Source organism: Oncorhynchus mykiss, chromosome 13 (assembly GCF_013265735.2).
Source record: "Oncorhynchus mykiss isolate Arlee chromosome 13, USDA_OmykA_1.1, whole genome shotgun sequence".
Taxonomy (NCBI): Eukaryota; Metazoa; Chordata; class Actinopteri; order Salmoniformes; family Salmonidae; genus Oncorhynchus; species Oncorhynchus mykiss.
In genome coordinates, this window is record NC_048577.1 from 60,422,672 (window position 1) to 60,431,293 (window position 8,622).

An 8,622-nucleotide genomic window follows, 5' to 3' on the forward strand; every position below is an offset into this window, starting at 1 on the left:
AAACCTGGCTCCCTGCAGGATCTCGAAGGCTGAAGACATAAGAGGAAGCGGATAACGATTCTTCACTGTTATGTCATTCATCCCTCGATAATCTATGCAGGGGCGCAGGGACCTGTCCTTCTTCTTAACAAAAAAAAACCCCGCTCCGGCGGGAGAGGAGGAGGGGACTATGGTACCGGCGGCAAGAGCTACAGACAAATAATCTTCGAGAGCCTTACGTTCGGGAGCCGACAGAGAGTATAGTCTACCCCGGGGGGGAGTGGTTCCCGGAAGGAGATCAATACTACAATCATACGACCGGTGTGGAGGAAGAGAGGTGGCCCTGGACCGACTGAACACCGTGCGCAGATCGTGATATTCCTCCGGCACCCCTGTCAAATCACCAGGCTCCTCCTGTGAAGAAGAGACAGAGGAAACAGGAGGGATAGCAGACATTAAACATTTCACATGACAAGAGACGTTCCAGGAGAGGATAGAATTACTAGACCAATTAATGGAAGGATTATGACAAACTAGCCAGGGATGGCCCAAAACAACAGGTGTAAAAGGTGAACGAAAAATTAAAAAAGAAATGGTTTCGCTATGATTACCAGAAACAGTGAGGGTTAAAGGTAGCGTCTCACGCTGAATCCTGGGGAGAGGACTACCATCCAGGGCGAACAAGGCCGTGGACTCCCTTAACTGTCTGAGAGGAATGTCATGTTCCCGAGCCCAGGTCTCGTCCATAAAACAGCCCTCCGCCCCAGAGTCTATTAAGGCACTGCAGGAAGCTGACGAACCGGTCCAGCGTAGATGGACCGACAAGGTAGTGCAGGATCTTGAAGGAGAGACAGGAGTAGTAGCGCTCACCAGTAGCCCTCCGCTTACTGATGAGCTCTGGCTTTTACTGGACATGAAGTGACAAAATGACCAGCAGAACCGCAATAGAGACAGAGGCGGTTGGTGATTCTCCGTTCCCTCTCCTTAGTCGAGATGCGGATACCTCCCAGCTGCATAGGCTCAGCACCCGAGCCGGCAGAGGAAGATGGTAGTGATGCGGAGAGGGGGGCAACGGAGAACGCGAGCTCCTTTCCACGAGCTCGGTGACGAAGATCAACCCGTCGCTCAATGCGAATAGCGAGTTCAATCAAGGAATCCACGCTGGAAGGAACCTCCCGGGAGAGAATCTCATCCTTTACCTCTGCGCGGAGACCCTCCAGAAAACGAGCGAGCAAAGCCGGCTCGTTCCAGCCACTGGAGGCAGCAAGAGTGCGAAACTCAATAGAGTAGTCTGTTATGGATCGATTACCTTGACATAGGGAAGACAGGGCCCTGGAAGCCTCCTCCCCAAAAACAGATCGATCAAAAACCCGTATCATCTCCTCCTTAAAGTCCTGATACTGGTTAGTACACTCAGCCCTTGCCTCCCAGATTGCCGTGCCCCACTCACGAGCCCGTCCAATAAGGAGAGATATGACGTAGGCGACACGAGCAGTGCTCCTGGAGTAAGTGTTGGGCTGGAGAGAAAACACAATATCACACTGGGTGAGGAACGAGCGGCATTCAGTGGGCTCCCCAGAGTAACACGGCGGGTTATTGATTCTGGGCTCCGGAGATTCGAAAGCCCTGGAAGTGGCCGGTGGATCGAGGCGGAGATGGTGCACCTGTTCTGTGAGGTTGGAGACTTGGGTGGCCAGGGTCTCAACGGCATGTCGAGCAGCAGACAATTCCTGCTCGTGTCTGCCTAGCATCGCTCCCTGGATCTCGACGGCTGAGTGGAGAGGATCCGAAGTCGCTGGGTCCATTCTTGGTCGGATTCTTCTGTTAAGGTGCGTGAATGAGGACCCAAAAGCGAATTAACGTAAACAGAGCTTCTTTAATAACAAAACAAAACGTAGGCTCAGATGGACCGGCAGGTTCCGACAGGACAGGACAAGGTTGCAGCAAACATGACGATAGTCTGGTTCAGGCATGAACAACACAAACAAGAATCCGACAAAGACAGGAGCAGGAACAGAGAGAGATATAGAGGACCTAATCAGAGGGAAAAAGGGAACAGGTGGGAAAAGGGGTGAATGAGGTAGTCAGAGAAGACAAGGAACAGCTGGGGGAAAGAGGGGAAGAAACGGTAACCTAGTAACGACCAGCAGAGGGAGACAGGGTGAAGGGAAAGGACAGAAACAAGACACAACATGACAATACATGACACTCCTACTGTTTCCACAACAAAACAGGAAATGTGGAATGTTTTGATCTGAGGTTAGTTAACCTTAAACCGGTTTTGATAGGCCAACCTAACACAATCAAGAACACCTCTTCTATCACTGGTCCAGTTTGTACGTTTCCAGATTTTGAACAGGATAAATGCATGTTAATATTTCAAATGTTGTTCAAAGCAAAGATAAACGTAAAACAATAACAAAATCCCAGGATGTCTATGTATCTGTGATGACACCATGCACATCAAGGAATAATATTATACCCTTAACCTTTTGTAAGAGAGAGAATGCTGTTTAGTCAGTAATACATTAGTAATAGTTACAACATAATGCATCAGTCGGGAGGAACTCAGGGCATCAGCGGAGCACCAGGGTGTTTTGTCATCAGACTACCTTTCCCAGAGAAGTACACACGTGCATGACTCAACCTGTTGAGAGGAAAATTACCAAGACGTGTCAGACAGAAACTCAAGGGAAGTTTTGTATCACACATTTTCAGCATATTGGACGATGACTGTATTCATGTTTACCTAATAGTTATTGAGCACTGTGGAACAAATAAATAGACAATATTAACATCAAGTAGAGATGTTTTTGGTTATAAGAGGACATTTCAGATATATTATATTGACTCAAACAAGAGAGAAGATTGAACCAGTTAGACTCGTCTTAAATGTGATGTTATTGTGTCCATTAGGCCACCAGTTAATGTATTTGAAACATAGTTAGTCTAATCAGATAAATGTTTTGTGTTATATCTAGATTGTCTGAGATGCCTCAACCATAAGGTTTAGGCTAAGGCTTTGTAGTCAGCACTCTACAGCCCAGCGATAACAACTGGCAACACCCTCCTGTTCTCTCCAGTTTGCAAACTATAACAGACTACACAGGGAAGCACAGTCGCAAGCTGCCCAGTGACACGAGCCTACCAGATGAGCTAAATGTTCGCATAGAGGTAAGCAACACTGAAACATGCATAAGAGCATCAGCAGTTCCGGACGACTGTGTGATCAAGCTCTCTGTAGCTTACGTGAGTAAAATCTTTAAACAGGTCAACATTCACAAGGCCGCAGGGCCAGATGGATGACCAGGACGTGTAATCCGAGCATGCACTGACCAACTGGCAAGTGTCTTCACTGACATTTTCAACCTGTCCCTGATTGAGTCTGTAATACCAACATGTTTCAAGCAGACCACCATAGTCCCCGTGCCCAAGAACACTAAGGTAACCTGCCTAAATGACTACAGTGCTTTGAAAGGCTGGTCATGGCTGGTCATCAACACCATTATCCCAGAAACCCTGGACACCCTCCAATTTGCATACCACCCCAGCAGATCCACAGATGATGCAATATCTATTGCACTCCACACTGCCCTTTCCCACCTGGACAAAAGGAACACCTATGTGAGAATGCTATTCATTGACTACAGCTCAGCGTTCAACATCATAGTACCCTCAAAGCTCATCACTAAGCTAAGGACCCTGGGACTAAACACCTCCCTCTGCAACTGGATCCTAGACTTCCTGACTGGCCGCCCCCAGATGATAAGGGTAGGTAACAACACATCCACCACTCTGATCCTCAACACTGGGGCCTCTCAGGGGTGCGTGCTCAGTCCGCCAAGTCTAGGTCCAAAAAGCTTCCAGAATTAGACTGCCAGTCACATCTCACCTACTGGTACAGGGCTCATATTGAATTTGGAGAGATACCAAGTGGGGAAGATACTGCCATCTGCTGGTGTAAAATTAAAACACAGAGCAGTACAGAGCTGATGAAACTGGGTTTATTCTTAAATAAGAACTGAACAAAAGAAAACAGAGCAAATGTAACGAAGCGGGGAGGAGCCTACCTGGATTTGTCCAATAAAATCGTTTGTGTTTTCCTTTTGGAGTAAACGGTTTCTGTTGCAAAATGTTTTGCAACAGACGAAACGTTTTGCAACAGAATCGGGATAATAATTACATCCCTAATGTCCCTGGTGCAAGGTTTACTCGATGGCTGCTGGTTAATGTTGCCCCTGAAATTGTTTTCATAAACTGCTTGTAATTCATATTTTTATTCACACACGTGGTTAGTCGCTTTGACTTTGCAACTTGGCCAGATAGTGTCGACCCTTCCTTCTGTCGAAAATAGCAATATTATTAGTTTACAAACACTCAAGTACTTTAATAAAAATGTAATCATAATTTCAGTGGATTCTGTAAGTCTATATGCCACCCTAAGTTTATTGGCTAGCTAGACACACATGCTGTGATGGAATAGGTTAGGTAGTTTAGTTATAAGTTGCATGACACTACACTACCACTTCCACAATCAATCGCCAGGTGGCAGCACCAAGTGGTCAGGTGCTGTGCTCTGCCAGGAATCCTTGATTATGCACAGGTGCAGGTGATCAGTCAGTGTGCCAGTTCTCAGAGCTGTGAGGCTGCTGGAGTTTCAGGTGCATTGTGGGCCTTTGGTTTTGGATTGAATGTTTTGGTTTGGGGCCTTTTGTAGTACATTTTTTGTGTGATGCCCAAAATTATTGGATCCTTTGATAAAGATGAGCAAAAAATACTGTATAAAAACAAATACAAATACTGAGCTATATTGTATGCTCAACATTTTAAAAAACAAAAACATTTTATATTAACAAATTTGCTCAGAGAAAGAGATTTTGTTAAACAAGTAATAAAATAAATCTCAAAAGGATAGCAATGATTGGATCCCCTGTTTTCAATACTCCAGCACCCTCCCCATGCTAGGATAACAACGTTGAGCCTTTTTCTAGAATGTTTTATGAGATTGAAGAACACATCGGGAGGGATCTTAGACCATTCCTCCATTCAGAATCGTTAACAGATCCTTGATATAATTTGTCTGTACTTATGGACTGCACTCTTCAATTCAGACCACAGGTTTTCAATGAGGTTCAAGTCCGGAGACTGAGATGTCTATTGCAAAATGTAGATTTTATGGTCAGTTAACTATTTCCTTTGTGGATTTTGATGTGTGCTTGGGGTTATTGTCTTGCTGGAAGATCCACTTGCGGCCAAGTTTCAGCCTTCTGGCAGAGTATACAATAGGTGTAGACCTTACAGTGAAATGTGAAATGTTTACTTACAAGCCCTAACCAACAGTAATTATTTTTATAAAAAAATTGGTATTAGGTTAACAATAGACAAGTAAAGAAATAAAAAAACAGTAAAATGACAGTGAAAATAACAGTAGTGAGGCTATATACTGGTGGTACCGGTACAGACTCAACGTGCGGGGGCGCCGGTTAGTCGGGCTAATTGAGGTAATATGTACATATAGGTATTGTTAAAGTGACTATGCATAGATGATAAACAGAGAGCAGCATCAGCATAAAAGAGGGGTTGGTGGGTGGAGGGTGGTGGGTGGTGGGTGGCGGGACACAATGCAGATAGTCCAGGTAGCCAATGTGTGGGGGCACCGGTTAGTCGGGCTAATTGAGGTAATATGTACATGAATGTATAGTTAAAGTGACTATGCATAGATGAGAAAGAGAGAGTAGCAGCAGTGTAAAAGAGGGGTTGGGGGGGTGGCGGGACACAATGCAAATAGTCCGGGTAGCCATTTGATTACCTGTTCAGGAGTCTTATGGCTTGGGGGTAAAAGCTGTTGAGAAGCCTTTTGGACCTAGACTTGGCGCTCTGGTACCGCCTGCGATAGCAGAGAGAACAGTCTATGACTGGGGTGGCTGGGGTCTTTGACAATTTTTAGGGCCCTCCTCTGACACCGCCTGGTGTAGAGGTCCAGGATGGCAGGAAATGGTTCACCAATTACTTTGCAGACAGAGTTCAGTGTGTCAAATCGGAGGGCATGCTGTCCGGTCCTCTGGCAGTCTCTATGGGGGTGCCACAGGGTTCAATTCTCGGGCCGACTCTTTTCTCTGTATATATCAATGATGTTTCTCATGCTGCGGGCGATTCCCTGATCCACCTCTACGCAGACGACACCATTCTATATACTTCCGGCCCGTCCTTGGACACTGTGCTATCTAACCTCCAAACGAGCTTCAATGCCATACAGCACTCCTTCCGTGGCCTCCAACTGCTCTTAAACGCTAGTAAAACCAAATGCATGCTTTTCAACCGTTCGTTGCCTGCACCCGCACGCCTGACCAGCATCACCACCCTGGATGGTTCCGACCTTGAATATGTGGACATCTATAAGTACCTAGGTGTCTGGCTAGACTCTAAACTCTCCTTCCAGACCCATATCAAACATCTCCAATCGAAAATCAAATCAAGAGTCGGCTTTCTATTCCGCAACAAAGCCTCCTTCACTCACGCCGCCAAACTTACCCTAGTAAAACTGACTATCCTACCGATCCTCGACTTCGGCGATGTCATCTACAAAATTGCTTCCAACACTCTACTCAGCAAACTGGATGCAGTTTATCACAGTGACATCCGTTTTGTCACTAAAGCACCTTATACCACCCATCACTGCGACTTGTATGCTCTAGTCGGCTGGCCCTCGCTACATATTCGTCGCCAGACCCACTGGCTCCAGGTCATCTACAAGTCCATGCTAGGTAAAGCTCCGCCTTATCTCAGTTCACTGGTTACGATGGCAACACCCATCCGTAGCACGCGCTCCAGCAGGTGTATCTCACTGATCATCCCTAAAGCCAACACCTCATTTGGCCGCCTTTCGTTCCAGTTCTCTGCTGCCTGTGACTGGAACGAATTGCAAAAATCGCTGAAGTTGGAGACTTTTATCTCCCTCACCAACTTCAAACATCTGCTATCTGAGCAGCTAACCGATCGCTGCAGCTGTACATAGTCTATTGGTAAATAGCCCACCCATTTCTCACCTACCTCATCCCCATACTGTTTTTTTATTTATTTATTTTTCTGCTCTTTTGCACACCAATATCTCTACCTGTACATAACCATCTGATCATTTATCACTCCAGTGTTAATCTGCATAATTGTAATTATTCGCCTACCTTCTCATGCCTTTGCACACAATGTATATAGACTCCCCTTTTTTCTACTGTGTTATTGACTTGTTAATTGTTTACTCCATGTGTAACTCTGTGTTGTCTGTTCACACTGCTATGCCTTATCTTGGCCAGGTCGCAGTTGCAAATGAGAACTTGTTCTCAACTAGCCTACCTGGTTAAATAAAGGTGAAATAAAAAAAAAATAAAAAAAGGAAGCTTAGCCCCAGTGATGTACTGGGCCGTACCCACTACCCTCTGTAGTGCCTTACGGTTGGAGGCCGAGTAGTTGCCGTACCAGGCAGTGATGGAACCAGTCAGTGATGGAACCAGTCATGCTTCAATGTTGCAGCTGTAGAACCTTTTGAGGGTCTGAGGACCCATGCCAAATCTTTTCAGTTTCCTGACGGGGAATAGGCTTTGTCATGCCCTCTTCACGACTGTCTTGGTGTGTTTAGACCATTCTAGTTTATTGGTGATTTGGACACCAAGGAACTTGAAGCTCTCAACCTTCTCCACCACAGCCCCATCGATGAGAACTGAACACAATAATCTGCTTGGGCTGGCCGACCAAGGAGACGGAGTTGGACCTGGACCTAGGTACGGTTGCTGTTTCATTGAGGTACATGCATACAACACGACCTGCATACTCTGACTTCTCATGTAAATGCACACAGTATTAAATCAGGTTACAGACCATTTAGCTTTGCCTAGGATCCATAGGTGGTTTTGTAACACTGTTTGCCGAATGGTAAAAAATATTATTATAGGCCTGCTGCCTACTTGTATTAATTCTTCTGAATGCAACACTCTACATTCAAACGTCAAAAAATATATATATATTTTTTAATATTCAATGCAATTTTGACTATTTCCTGGTGAGCTATTGCCCCATTTGCAAACAAGGTTTCTCCAGTAGTTTCCTGGTTAAATAAAGGTTAAATGAATAAAATGATGCGCAGTAAAACTCTTGAGCATGACCAGAAAGAGTCATCTTCGTACTGCCATTTTAGTGTTCTGTGGATCCATGGTTGGTCTACATTTGTATATTTACATTTTTAATAGAAAAATCAACTTATATTAAACATGTTTTTTTATTAATTTAACTAGGCAAGTCAGTTAAGGACAAATTCTTATTTTCAATGACAGCCTAGGAACAGTGGGTTAACTGCCTGTTCAGGGGCAGAACAACAGATTTGTACCTTGTCAGCTCGGGGGTTTGAACTTGCAACCTTCCGGTTACTAGTCCAACGCTCTAACCACCTGCCTCGCCATGTCTAGCAAAACAAAACACAGGTATTAACAAGAAAATACTCAGACATACAAAAAATACAAGAAAACACAGATATGATCAGTATCCACAAATTTGGATATCATAGAATTACATGGCTATATCTCATGTAAATTTTTAAAGTGCACTTCCTTAACTTAGTTTGTTATACAATATTTGAAAGGCCTTAACCATGCA